The sequence below is a fragment of the Carlito syrichta genome, unplaced genomic scaffold (genome assembly GCF_000164805.1).
Source record: "Carlito syrichta isolate Samal-C Ts95f unplaced genomic scaffold, Tarsius_syrichta-2.0.1 Scaffold74158, whole genome shotgun sequence".
In the NCBI taxonomy this organism is placed as follows: domain Eukaryota; kingdom Metazoa; phylum Chordata; class Mammalia; order Primates; family Tarsiidae; genus Carlito; species Carlito syrichta.
The window spans coordinates 13,998-27,393 of record NW_007018254.1 but is presented as its reverse complement, the minus strand read 5'-3'; the positions used below and the strand labels follow the sequence as shown (position 1 = coordinate 27,393).

General features: G+C 35.8%; 1 pseudogene; it reads right to left on the bottom strand.

Moving 5' to 3' along the window:
- Window positions 1-10,777: 10,777 nt before the first annotated feature.
- Window positions 10,778-11,642, bottom strand: LOC103255328 (annotated as a pseudogene).
- Window positions 11,643-13,396: the final 1,754 nt, after the last annotated feature.

The following is a 13,396-nucleotide window of genomic DNA, read 5'->3' as shown; positions in this document are numbered from 1 at the left end:
AAAAACATGTGAACCAATGGAACGAAATCCAGAATCCAGAAATAAACTCAAATACCTACAGCCACTAATCTTTGACAAAGCAGACAAAAACATGCAATGAGGAAAGAACATCCTATACAACAAATAGCACTGGGAAAATTGGACAACTATACGCAGAAAAATGAAACTTGATCTCTCTCTCTCACTATATACAAAAATTAACTCACGATGAACTAAAGACCTGAAATCATAAAAATCCTATAAGAAAACCTAACCTAAAAATCCTAGAAGAAAAACTCTTCTGGACATTGGTCTAGGCAAAGAATTTAAGACTAAAACCCCAAAAGCAAATGCAACAAAAACAAAAATAAATAAGTGTTGTGCAATTAAACTAAAAATCTTCTGCAGAGCAAAAGAAATAATCAACAGAACAAATTGGCAACCTACCAAATGGGAAAAGAAAGTCACAAACTATACATCTGACAAAAGACAAAAGATCCAGAATCTACAATGAACTCAAACTTATCATCAAGAAAAGAAATGACCCCAATAAAAAGTGGGCAAATAACATGAACAAACATCTCTCAGAGAAGATACACAAATTGTCAACAAACACATGAAAAATTATCAACATCACTCATCATCAGGAAAATACAGATTAAAATCACAATGAGATACCACTGTATACCAGTCAGAATGACCATAATTAAGAAATAAAAATGCCAGGCTCAGTAGCTCAGCCTGTAATCCCAGCACTTTGGGAGGCCAAGGTGAGTGGATTGCCTGAGTCGGCGGGTTCAAGACCTGTCTGGGCAACTCAGTGAGACCTCTTCTCTACAATAAATAAAAATTTAGCTGGGCATGGTGGTGTGTGCCTGTAGTTCCAGCTACTTGGAAGGTAGAGGCAGAAGGATTGCTGGAGTCTAGCAGTTGACTCTGGGGTGGCTGTGAGTGTACCGCTGCACTCCAGTCTGGGCAATGGAGTGAGACTCCAAACACACACACACAGACACACACACAAAAAAAAAAACAATAAATGTTGGGGTGTGGATGCCTTGAATGCTGGTGGGAGTGTAAATTAATACAGACTCTATGGAAATCAATACAGAGATTTCTCAAAGAACTAAAAGTAGATCTACCATTTGATCCAGCAATCCCACTACTAGATGTCTACCCGAAGGAAAAGTGGTTGTTACATTAAAAAGAAACCTGCACTTGCATCACAGCACAATGCATAATTGCAAAGATGTGAAATCACCCTAAACGCCTATCAACTAATCGGTGGATAATAAAAATGTGCTACATATCCACTATAGAATACTATTCAGCTACCAAAAAGAAAAAAAAGCAATGTTTTTGCAGCAATTTGGATGAAATTGGAGAACATCATGCTAAATGCACTAACACAGGAACAGAAAGCCAAACACCACATGTTCTCACTTATAAGTGAGATCTAAACTCAAGATTTGCAGAAGCATAAAGAATGGTATAATGAACTATGGTGGCACAAAGAGGTGGAAGAAGAAGGGTAGAGAGAAAAAACAATCACCACTCAGGTACAATGTGCACAGGTTGGATTGGTCTCACTTAAAGCCCAGAATAGAATTCTTTGCCACTGTACAATGCAACCAGAAACTATTTGTACCCCTAAAGCTATTGAAATTTTAAAAATCCAAGAGTTAATACAATCACAGTTGTTCTGAGTAATTTGTATCAAATTGAGACTCTGAGAAAACATAATTCTACAGGAACCATTATGAAAGTAGAAAAGTAATTATTTGCTCTTTAAATGATATAATTTAAATAAATTTTATAACCTTAAGATAGAAGATAGATTAATAAAATCATGGTTGAATAATAAATCAAGTTCAAATAGATCTGATTCTATACTTTAAAAAGAATGGAAGGAACAGAAGAATGTTTCATTGAATTAGAATAGTGAATATAAATTATGCAATTTTAACAACAGAGTAAAAACAGATAAAAAGTAATAAATAATGACCTCAGCTTCAGGGACATGTAGGGCTATTATAAGAGATCTAACATTTGTGCCATTTTAGTCCTAGAAAGAGAGGGGAAAGAGAGTGAGACTGAAAAAAAAATACTCAAATAAACAATGGCTGATAACTTTCTATTTTGACCAAGATACAAACCTACAGATTAAGGAACTAAGCAAAATCTAAACAAAATAAATCTAAAGAATTCCATACAAGACATAAAGTCAAACTTCTCAAACCTAAAAAACAAGAACAAAAATTTAGAAGCCAGTGAGAGAGAAACAACTCCTTATTTATAGGGGGAAAACAGCTTGAATGATAAATCAAGAAGGCCAGAAGAAATTGACACATTTTTCAAGTGCTCAAAATAAAGAACTGTCAGCCCAAAATTCTATGTCCAGTGAAAATATCTTTAAGTAACAAAGGGGAAATCAAGACATTTTCAGTGGAAGAAAAACGAAAATAATTTGTTGCCAAGACACCTGCCTTAAAAAGAATCACTAAAGGAAGTCTTTAAACAGAGAAGGAACAATACAAAGCAGAATCATAAAATGTCAGGAAGAAAAAAATAACAAGAAAAAATATAGGAAAATACAACAGATTTTACTTATTTTGAATCCTCTAAATCATTCTTGAGAGTTGAAAGAAAAGTTATAACAGTGTTTGATGTGGTTCTAATTGCATGAAAAGGAAATATTAAGACAATTTTATTATAAATAGGAAGTGTAAAGGGACATATGGTACTGACAATTAAGTTAAAGAACTCATCCTAGAAAAAGTGCTACATACCTCATTGCTGAATATCACTATAGTCACCTTCGAAGTTCTCCCCTTAGGAAGCTATGCACCAATGCCAGTGCCTAGTTGACCCACCAAAGCAATTTTGAAACTCTTTTTCTGGAATGGCCATCAGAGCTGTCATTGCGAGAATGTTGGTGTTTGAATTAGAGCAATGGACAAACATTAAATTTCTTGTTAAACTTGAAAAGAGTGGAAGTGAAATCAGGAACATGTTAGTCCAAGTTTATGGGAATAATTCCATTAAGGAAATGGCAATGTACAAATGGATTAAATATTTTTCTGAGAGGAGAGAAAGTGTCACTGATAAAGAGAGGTTGGATGGCCAGTAACAAGCAGAACTCATGAAAACATTGCAAAAATCCATCGAATTATGTGTCAAAATCATTGGCTGACTGTGGGAGGCTTAGCAGACCAAATAAACATTGAGAAACAGGAAAATCTTAACTGAAAATCCTGGCATGAGAAATTTGTGTGCAGAAAATGGTCCAAAAACAGCTCTTGCATCATGACAATGCACCAGCTCACAAAGCACTGTCTGTGAGGGAGTTTTTAGCCAGTAAACAATTAACTGTATTGGAACACCATTCCTACTCTCCCAATCTGGCTCACAGTGACTATTTTCTTTACCCAAAAATAAAAGAAATATTAAAAGGAAGACATTTGATGAATTCAGGACATCAAATGTAACATGACAAAAGCTCTGATGGCCATTCCAGAAAAAGAGTTGCAAAATTGCTTTGATGGGTAGACTGGCTGCTTGCATCAGTGAATGGCTTCCTAAGGTGGAATATTTCAAAGGTGACCATAGTGATATTCAGCGATGAAGTATGCAGCACTTTCTCTAGGATAAGTTCATGAACTTAATTATCAAACCTCATAAAAGAAGGTAAGGTTTCTACATTTGAACTGGTAAATGATGATGCCAGTAGAATGTAATAACCTACAAGTTTATGTCATATTATACCTTGAGCAAGTACTAAAAAATATTTACAAAGATATATTCTAATGGACACTTAAATAAATCAAAATTGAATTCTAAACAATGTGCAAGTAACCCATAGGAAGGTAGGGGAAAAAAAGAAAAGAAAAATAAAAGGAACAGTTAGAAACAAAAAGTAAAATGACAGACACCATAACAATGATTACATTAGAAGTAAACAGTCTAAATATACCAATTAAACAACACAGATTAGTGTAGTAAATTTTAAATTATGACCCAACTACATGCTTTTTAAAAGAATCTCACTTCAAATATAGCAATATAAGTATTTTGAAAGGACAAGAATGGAGAAAACATATATCATGCAAACATTAATCAAAAAGAAAGCAGGAGTGGCAGTATTAATGTCAAATAAAAGAGACTGTAAAAAAAATTGCCACAGACAGAAAAGGCCATTTATAAAAGTAAAAACTTCAGTCCACTGAGAAGACATAACAATTCTATGTGTGTATGTACCAAACAACATAGCTACAAGATACATAAAGCTAAAACTGATAGAACTGAGTGGAGAAAGAGATAAGTCTACAGTTATAGGTGAGACATCAACTCCTTCTCTCAACAATTAATAGAATGAATAGACTGGAGATCAGGATGGATATTGAAGAATTCAACAGTATCAACCAATAGAGCCTAATTAACATCTATAGGTAAAGTGTTACCTAACAACAGCAGAATACAGGGTATAGACCAAGGTAGACCACATCCTGAGCCATAAAACAAACCACCTAAAGTGTAAAATAGTTGAGGTATGGTATAAGACCTAAAACTAAGGTTCAATATTGTGTGCTGCCTTATAAAGAGGGGCAGTTGCAGTTCCTGCAGTTCTTTCTTTTCTTTCTTTTTTTTTCTGTGTCTCACTCCATCACACAGGCTGTAGTGTAGTGGCACACTCATGGTTACCCCAGCATCGACGCACTGGGCTCAGGTGATCTTTCCTTTTGCCTCAACCTTCCAAGTAGCCGGCTAATTTTTTATTTATTGTAGAGACAGGTCTTGCCAAGTTGTCTGGGCTGGTCTCAAACCAGTGGACTAAGGCAATCCACTCACTTTGGCCTCCCAAAGTGCTGAGATTACAGGCTTGAGGCAGCACGCCTGGCCTCTACATATCTTTTAGTAACAAGTTTCCCTGCCAGCCATGGAGTTATTCTAACAAGTGGATCACATATATCTGTGAGAATCAGGGGACACCCCATCCTCTTAATGATACAAAGCCTGTATCACACAACTTACAGTTGTTCAGTCTGCTCCCAAGTACAATATCTGTGGGACCCTGTATGGTATGCAGTATCCTTCTCCAGGCTATAGTATATATGACTAATAAGCTGTTGCCAATCTCATTTGTACAGCATCCATTGTTGTAAATTTGGCCATCCCCCTGTCCTGAGGGTAGAAATTTCTCTCTCACCAGTGGCTTAAATAAGAAATGATTAAACGTAAAATCAGACACAGCTGTGTTCTCCAACCATGAGGCAATAAACCAAATATCAATAACAGAAGGACAACAGAAAAATCTCCTAACACCTAGAAATTAAAAAACACATTTCTTAAAAATCTGTAGGTGAGAGAGAATATCTGAAGGAAAATTACAAAAAAAAAGAAAAGAAAACTTGATGAATGGCCAAAGATGCAAATAACGAGAGGGAAGAAGGGGTTGAGGATCATTTGAAGCTTGGACAATAAGACACAAAAGGCAGGCTAGCCATTGTAGATCATTTTTAAAAAATCAATGCAAATTTGTGGATTCCACTAACTAGTTAGTCACCCTGGAAGGTAGAAGCAGGTACAGAGTTTCTGATATGTAGAAGACAGAAAGAGAAAGCTGAAGCAAAATTCTAGCAGTGCTGACAAGAAACAGACCCAAGTGAGTCATCTTCACAGGATACAGAAATAAGACCATGGAGGTAGTTGGGAAGAGCTAAGGTTGCTGTGAGACACTACAAAATTCCTTTTTTTTAGTCTCCCATTGTTTAGGTTTTTATAGTGGGAATGCTGACAAGGAGCATGGGCCCTTTAAGTTTAATAATATGGTAGAAATTTTCTGCAAAGTGGTTCACTCTGATCAAATGCAAGTTATTCTTGTTACCTTTTCTTTATGTTTGTGTGAGCTTAAGTCTTTTTACCTGTTTAGAACTTGAAGATATTTGGGAGATTATTTTGCAACTATACCTACAAAGATATGAGATGAGGGAAAAAAATCTCAAATAGTCTAATTAAAATTTGATTTTATTTTATAACTTATTACTGTATTCGATCTATTCAGCCTGACTTTCTATACTCCCGTCAAGTACCTGCTGCTTAAGCCAGGCCAAGCATTTCCCTGTCCATTACTAAGCCATGCTCATTTCTATCTCCACATTCCTGAAAGTTAGTTTAATTCTCTGACAGGGTAGCAATGACTAACTTTTAAAAGTCAGTGTAGAGTAACTGAAAGAATGTTTATTATATATAATATATTATATAATACAAATGTAAGTATAATAATGTGCAATGATCTATATATAAATATGCATAAACACATATATATAGATATATGCACAGGTTTACATGTTTATAACATTTCTATGTTTATAACTGAAAGGATAACTATAGAATGCTATTAACATTCATCTCTGCAGTATGGCCTTCATGTTAATACTAAAGGGAAAAAGGCATTCAGTCACCAATTGCTACACACACAACATTCAAATGAATTCATATAAGAGTATCCATGGGCATGCATGCACACACATACATAATCACACATGATCCATTTTCAATTATCTTTAGGTTTTTTTTCATTTTTTTTGCAAACATCTTCATCTACAAAAAAGTCTAAAAATTTCTGCAAAATTATGACTCACCTGCTAGGAAATCATGATGCTCCTTATTCATAATATCCATGTATCATGACTGAATTGTGACCTTTGGGATAGTGGAAGGAGAGTCATATTCTCAAGGGATTAGTTTATGACTAGCATTTCAATTGTACTTCCTATGCCATTCGAGGAATAGGGAAAATAGTTTCACTTGGCTTTCTATAATTATTTTGGTGCTTAATTTTTGTAAAAAGCATAAAAATTATTGCAGAAAAAAATCACTTTTCACTTGTTCTCCCTTTTCATTTTTCTTTTTGAATCATATTACCCCTTCATAACATATACAAAGTGATTTAAAACAAAAACACAACTTAAAACACTTAAGCTGCAGAAAGAAAAGTGTCTCTGGTATATTCATTAAGTAAATACTATATTTATAAATAAACAAGCACAAAATCTCTATTCATCACAACACTATTTCTATTTAATAAGCATTTTTGATGATGACTAATTATTCTCAAAGAAGAGAGAGTGAAGAAATGTATAGCTTGTAAAAACATACCATGTATTAAAATGCCGATAATACAACAATTAAGTTTAAAATTGAACACAAAATTGTACATATATATAAAGGAATTGTGAGATCACAATTATGCAAACATAAGCATATAATAGCAAAAAGACTAGAAGAAAATATATCAAAATATTATTTGTTAGAGGTGGAAATGAGTGAATATTTTAATTTTGTCTACCATTTTGTAGTTTCAGAGTTTACTGTGATAAGGTTATCTTCATTCTGTCTGAAAAAGACTGTTTTTGTATAAGGCAAAATAAAATTGGCCTTAAAAGTTAAAAGTTTTTAGTTTTAAAAAGTTATATTTTCTGTTTAATTCTTAATTGGAAATCGTTTCTCTTAGAAGAGATGACAAACTTTTGAGGAAACAATTTCTGGTGTAAGCCAAAGTTTTTATACTCTAAGTTCTGTAACTAAAGCCATTTAATATTAATCCTGTGGTAGAACTGGTTGTAAGGTACGAAATTAACAGTTATATAGGACTCAGCTAAGACATTGATTAGACATGAGGCAAAAATTTGGGAAGTGTTTTCTATAAAAGAACAGAAAAGAGAAACCCTGATAGAAAGGCCTCATAAATATTAAGAGATGAACATGGTAATGATGAGACATTTTTGTATACAAAAAAAGCAAAACCATAGCAATAGTACAGACATTAGAGTCAGACAAGTCAGTGTTCAAATCCTTCTCTGCTCCTTGCTATGATTTTCTACATTTTTACATCCTATTAAACCTTGTTTTTCTCATTTATAAATGGAAGATAATCATAACTGCCTAGTGATATTGTTGAGAATATTAAATATAGAAAATTTTACATATACAAAAGTCCTGCATAAGGTAGATACTGAGGAAATAGTTTCCTTCTTATATAATCAGCAGTAAATATTTGAGAAGTTATGACCTTGTCATTTCCTTACATAAACATTTCCCTCTTCCCCCCTCTGTTGGGAATGCTTTTGTCTTCAGCTAATAGAGGAACTAGCCTAACAATTGTCTGGTATACCAGGATGTGTAATGAAGATAACTGCCAGCACTGGCTCAGTTGCTCAGTAATGTCACGAAGGGCCAGACTCTTTCCACACATTTCTTCCACTGTCCTTGGTGGGCTGGCTTTCATTCTCATTCTTGCATCATGGCTACAAGATGACCACTACTGCTTCAGATCCCACATAAAAATGTAAAGCAGGAAGAAAACATAGAGGAAAAAAACGCTTTCTTCTAAGTTTTATCTTTTTCTTTGGAACAAGAAATTTCTATTTACATCTTTTTAACCAACATCTAGGCAAATGATTGGGCAGGGGAGATGAGGTTCTTAAAACATTTTTTTTTGAGTTGGAGTCTCACTCTGTCACCCAGACTGGAGTGCAGTGGCCGCTCCTAGCCACTGCAACCTCGACCCACTGGGCTCCAGTGATCCTTCCACCTCAGCCTTCCGAGTAGCCAGAATTACAGGCACGCGCTACCATGCCCGGCTGATTTTTTGATTTATTGTAGAGATGAGGGCTCGCCAAGTTACCCAGGTGGGTCTTGAACCCACGGGCTCAGACTATCCACTCACCTCAGCCTCCCAAAGCATGGGATTACAGGCTGAGCCACCAAGTCTGGTTTAAAACACTTTAAAACAACTTTATTGTTACATAACTCTCATACCATTGAATTCTTTCAAGTGTAAATTTAATATTTTTTCATACATTCACAAAATTGTGCAAGAATCACCATAGTCAATTTTAGAACAGTTTCATCACCCCCAAAGAAACCCTGTACCCATTAACAGCTACTCCCCATTTTCTTCCAACTCATCCAAACCTGGAAACCACTAATCTACTTTCCAGCTCTATAGACGTATCTATGCTGAACATTTTATATAAATGAAATTATACAGCATGTGGTCTTTGTTTTTTTACTATCTTCTTTTACTTAGCATAGTGTTTTCAAGGTTTATTCTGTTGTAACATATATCATTACTTTACATTTTTGTCAAATAATATTTTATTATATGAACATACTACATATTATTTACTTATTCATCAGTTGATGAACATTTGGGTTCACATTAACTTTTTAGCTATTATGAATAAAGCTTCTATGAACATTTCTAAGTTGTATGGACACATGCTTTCATTTCTTTTGCATATATACCTAGGAGTAAAAATGTTGGGTCATATGGTAACTTGATACTCCTATATTTAATCTTTTGAGGAACTTACAGGCTGTGTCCCAAAGTGGATGCACCATTTTACATTTCCCCTAGCAATGGTCTATCCTGGATAATGTTCCCTGTGTGTTTCAGAAGAATATTCAAGTATATTATACTGTTGTTGAGTAGTCTGTGGGATCTGGTTTGCTTAGTGTTTTTCTAGTCTTTTATTTCCTTGTTAATCTTGTGCCTAGCGTATTCATTATTGAAAGTGGGGTATTAAAGTCTCTAGCTATTTTTATTGAATTGCCAATTTCTTTTAATTTTATCACTTTGTGCTTCATATATTTTGGGACTCTGCTGTGAGGTGTATATATGTTTATAGTTGTTTTAGCTGTATAACATAACAAAATAGATTTACTTTTTGTCATATACAATGTCCCTCTTTATGTCAGGTAATAACACAGATGGTCCCCAATCTACAATATTTCAACTTACTTTCTTTCAATTTTATGGTCATACAAAAGCAATACTCACTCATCAACACTCACTCAGCAAACTTCTCATCTTACAATGGGGTTATGTCTGTACAAACCCTTCAGCAGTTGAAAATATAAACAAAACACTTACCATATTTTCAACTCATGATGGGTTTATTGGTACATAACCCAATCATAAATTGAGAAGCATCTGTATTTGTTTTAAAGTCTATTTGATCTTATAGCACATAAGCTCTTGGTCTCTGTAGTTGCTATATAAGTGATATCTCTTTCTCCATTCTTTTACTTTCAACTTATTTTTAGTCTTTGAATCTAGTATGTCTCCTGTATATCAAATACAGTTGGATTTTTTTAATCTAGTCTGAAGATTTCTGCATTTGATTGAATTGTTTAATCCATTTAAATTTAGTGTAATTTTTAATGTTTACATTTTGTTGCTGTATTTACATTTGCTATTTTACTTTTTGTCTTCTCTACTTCTCATCTTTTCCTACTTCATTCTTCTTTTATTGCTTTTTTTACATTAAGTATTTCCTAGTGTAACATTTTAATTCCTTTATTTTTTTTTTACTATATTTTTAGCTATTTTCTTAACAGTTGCTGTAGGGTTACAGCATATATTTTAATTGATCAAAATTGACTTTAGATTTCTACTAGCTTAATTCCAGTGTCATGTTACTTCTATACAGTGTTATTCCTTCTTTACCTGTTCTTACTGTTGTTGAATATTTATGGGTTTTTTTTTAAAAATTCAGTTGGTGTGCTTTTTAACTCCAAATCTCATTTCCAAAAATAATTTATATCTCCTTATTTTTACTGTCTATATGATAAGATATTGTCATCATATCTTCTTTTATTTCTTTAAGCATTATTTCCTTTAGTTTTTAAACATACTTGTAATACCTGCTTTGGAGTCTTTTTTTTTCTTAGAAGCTGATGTTTATTTTCTACCAACCTTATTTCCATGTTGTTTAAGAGCCTGTGGAAGAACAACTTAAGACCACTCAGTGGCTGTCCCTATCACTCAGTGGCCTAAGCAGTGGGAGCTGCAGACCAGTCTTCAGTGGCAGGCTGAGAATGCCATTCTTCAGTAGGAAACTGCTGAATTGGCACAGAGGGCCCCTGCACACCTTCAGACGAGTCTGCAACATCAGGCTGAGTAGTAGTGAACTCAGGAGCTGGAGCAGTTCATTCGATCTTAAATTCTTCTTTTTCAGCGGCAGCCTGCTCTTCCTTTTCAATCTCTTGGGGATCTATGTAGAAGTAGAGATCAGGCATATCTTCCCATGGATGTTCAAGGGAGATGGTGCCACACATGTGCAGAACTTCCCTAGCTAGTATCCACCATATCAGACCCACTGAGTGAGCTCCCTTGCTGTTGCACGGGATGGCAATGTCCACATAGTGCAGGGGAGAGTCTGTGCTACACAGAGCAATGGTGGGCAGTTAACAAAAGACGCCTCTGTGAGAGGCTGGTGGTCAGCCTTGGGATCAGTAACCACCAGCAGATGGGGCTCTCGGAAGGCTGCCTGGATCGGGTTGGTGAAGGTTCCAGGAGTGAAGTGACCAGCAATAGGAGTGACTCCAGTGGCAGCAGCAAACTTCAGCACAGCCCGCTGGCCAGTACTCCTGGAAGATATGACACTGACATCAGCAGAGTTTTCAATGGCAGGAGCTGCAGGCAGAAGCTTCTCCCAGGTCCTCTTCAGATGTATAATGTAGATGCCATCATGCTTCCTTTTATAGATGTACTGTTCCATTTGGAAGTCAAGCTTGACGCCACCTAAGTGTGTTCCTGCTGCAAGGAATTTGAGGACATCCTCCTCCTTCATTTGCAGGATGCTAAGGGCTCTGGACATTGCGAAAGTTTTCCTTTAAGCTACGATGGAAATTCAGAACAACGCCATATGAACCCCTCTCTGGGTAACACAAAAAGTGCTTCAAAGTCTGTAACAACTGGGCCCGCTTTAAAAAAAAAGGGATTTTTTTATTGTTTTGATTTGCCCCCCCCCGTGTATGGGTCATATTTTTTTAATGTCTTATAATTTTTTATTGAAAAATTGACATTTTCGATAATATAGCAACCCTAAATACTGTTCCTCTCCCAGGAGTATTGTTGTTTTGTTTGCTTGTTTATTTGTTTAGTGACTTGACTGGGTTAGTTCAGTGAAAGAGATTTATCCTGCAGCATGCAGCCTCTGATATTTTTCAGAATTGAGTATACACACCTAAGATAACCATGGTTTTAGCTGGGTTTTCTTTGCCTCTTTCCCATGATCTCTCTGTTAAGCTTCCAGCTTGTCTGCCTCTATTAGTGTCACAACAATCCTTAACCTCCACTAATTTCTGTTTGATTTCTCTATTGTTTTTCACAAAATATTGAGTCATAAGTTTCTCCACAGTCTGATTCAGGTCCCTTTGCAGAAGTAATCTTGGAGGCAAGGCAGTATAACTCGTACAGACCCCAGAAGTTCTCTTCTTAGCTGTTTCTTTCCTGGGTTCTCACTGTTAAATTTCTAGCTGGTCTATAATTTAGCTTGTTGCTATCATGAGGCTACTACTCTCCTCTTAATTGCCTACCATCAAAATCGTCATTGATTTCAACATCACCTTTAAGCTTGAACATCCCCACGTCTGCTTCAGATAAAGTCAGTCCCCTTATAGAGACCTATAGAACTACCTGTTCCAATGGCCTGTCTTTGCCTAAGCAATATCTGTGCACCACTGCTCTGGAGAAAATGGCATACTTCTCTTAGAATGATACCCTGATTTATAAGTGAGGTAATGGATGGGGAAGGGAGTTTCTCGGTTTGCTTTTTATTTTTAATTTTTTTGAGTTGGAGTCTCACTCTGTCACCCAGACTGGAGTGTGGTGGCCACTCCCGGCCACTGCAGCCCCGACTTGCTGGGCTCTGGTGATCCTTCTGCCTCAGTCTTCCAAGTAGCTGGAACTACAGGTGTGTGCTACCACGCCCAGCTAATTTTTTATTTTATTGTAGAGATGAGAACTCACCAATCTGCCCAGGCGGGTCTCGAACCCACGGGATCAGGCAATCCACTCACCTCAGCCTCCCAAAGTGCTGGGATTACAGGCTGAGCCACAAAGCCCGACTTCGGCTTGCTTTTTAGGAAGACTTTATTTTTTAGAGAAGTTTTACATTGAGAGCAAAATTGAGAGATGGGTACAGAGATTGTCCATATACCTCCTGCCCCAAACATAAGCAGTCTCCTTCATTATTAGTATTCTTCCACAGAGAGGTATATTTGTTACAACTGATGAATCTACATTGGTACATCATAATCTCCAAAAGTTTATAACTTACATTAGAGTTTATTCTTGATGTTATATATTCTAAAGGTCTGGGCAAATGTATAATAACATGTGTCCACCATTATAGTATCATCCAGAATAGTCTCACTGACATAAAACCCCCTGTGCTCCACCTATTTTTTCCTGTACACTAGGGCTGATTAGGCCATTGTACTAAGGTAAAACTCTTTTGAGGACTCTAACAAATACCTCTTGCATTATGCAGTCTCTACTTTCTGGCTAGCAAAAATGCAAATTAGTCCCATCCTCGTGTAAACTCCAGGAAATATTTGGCTTACTGTT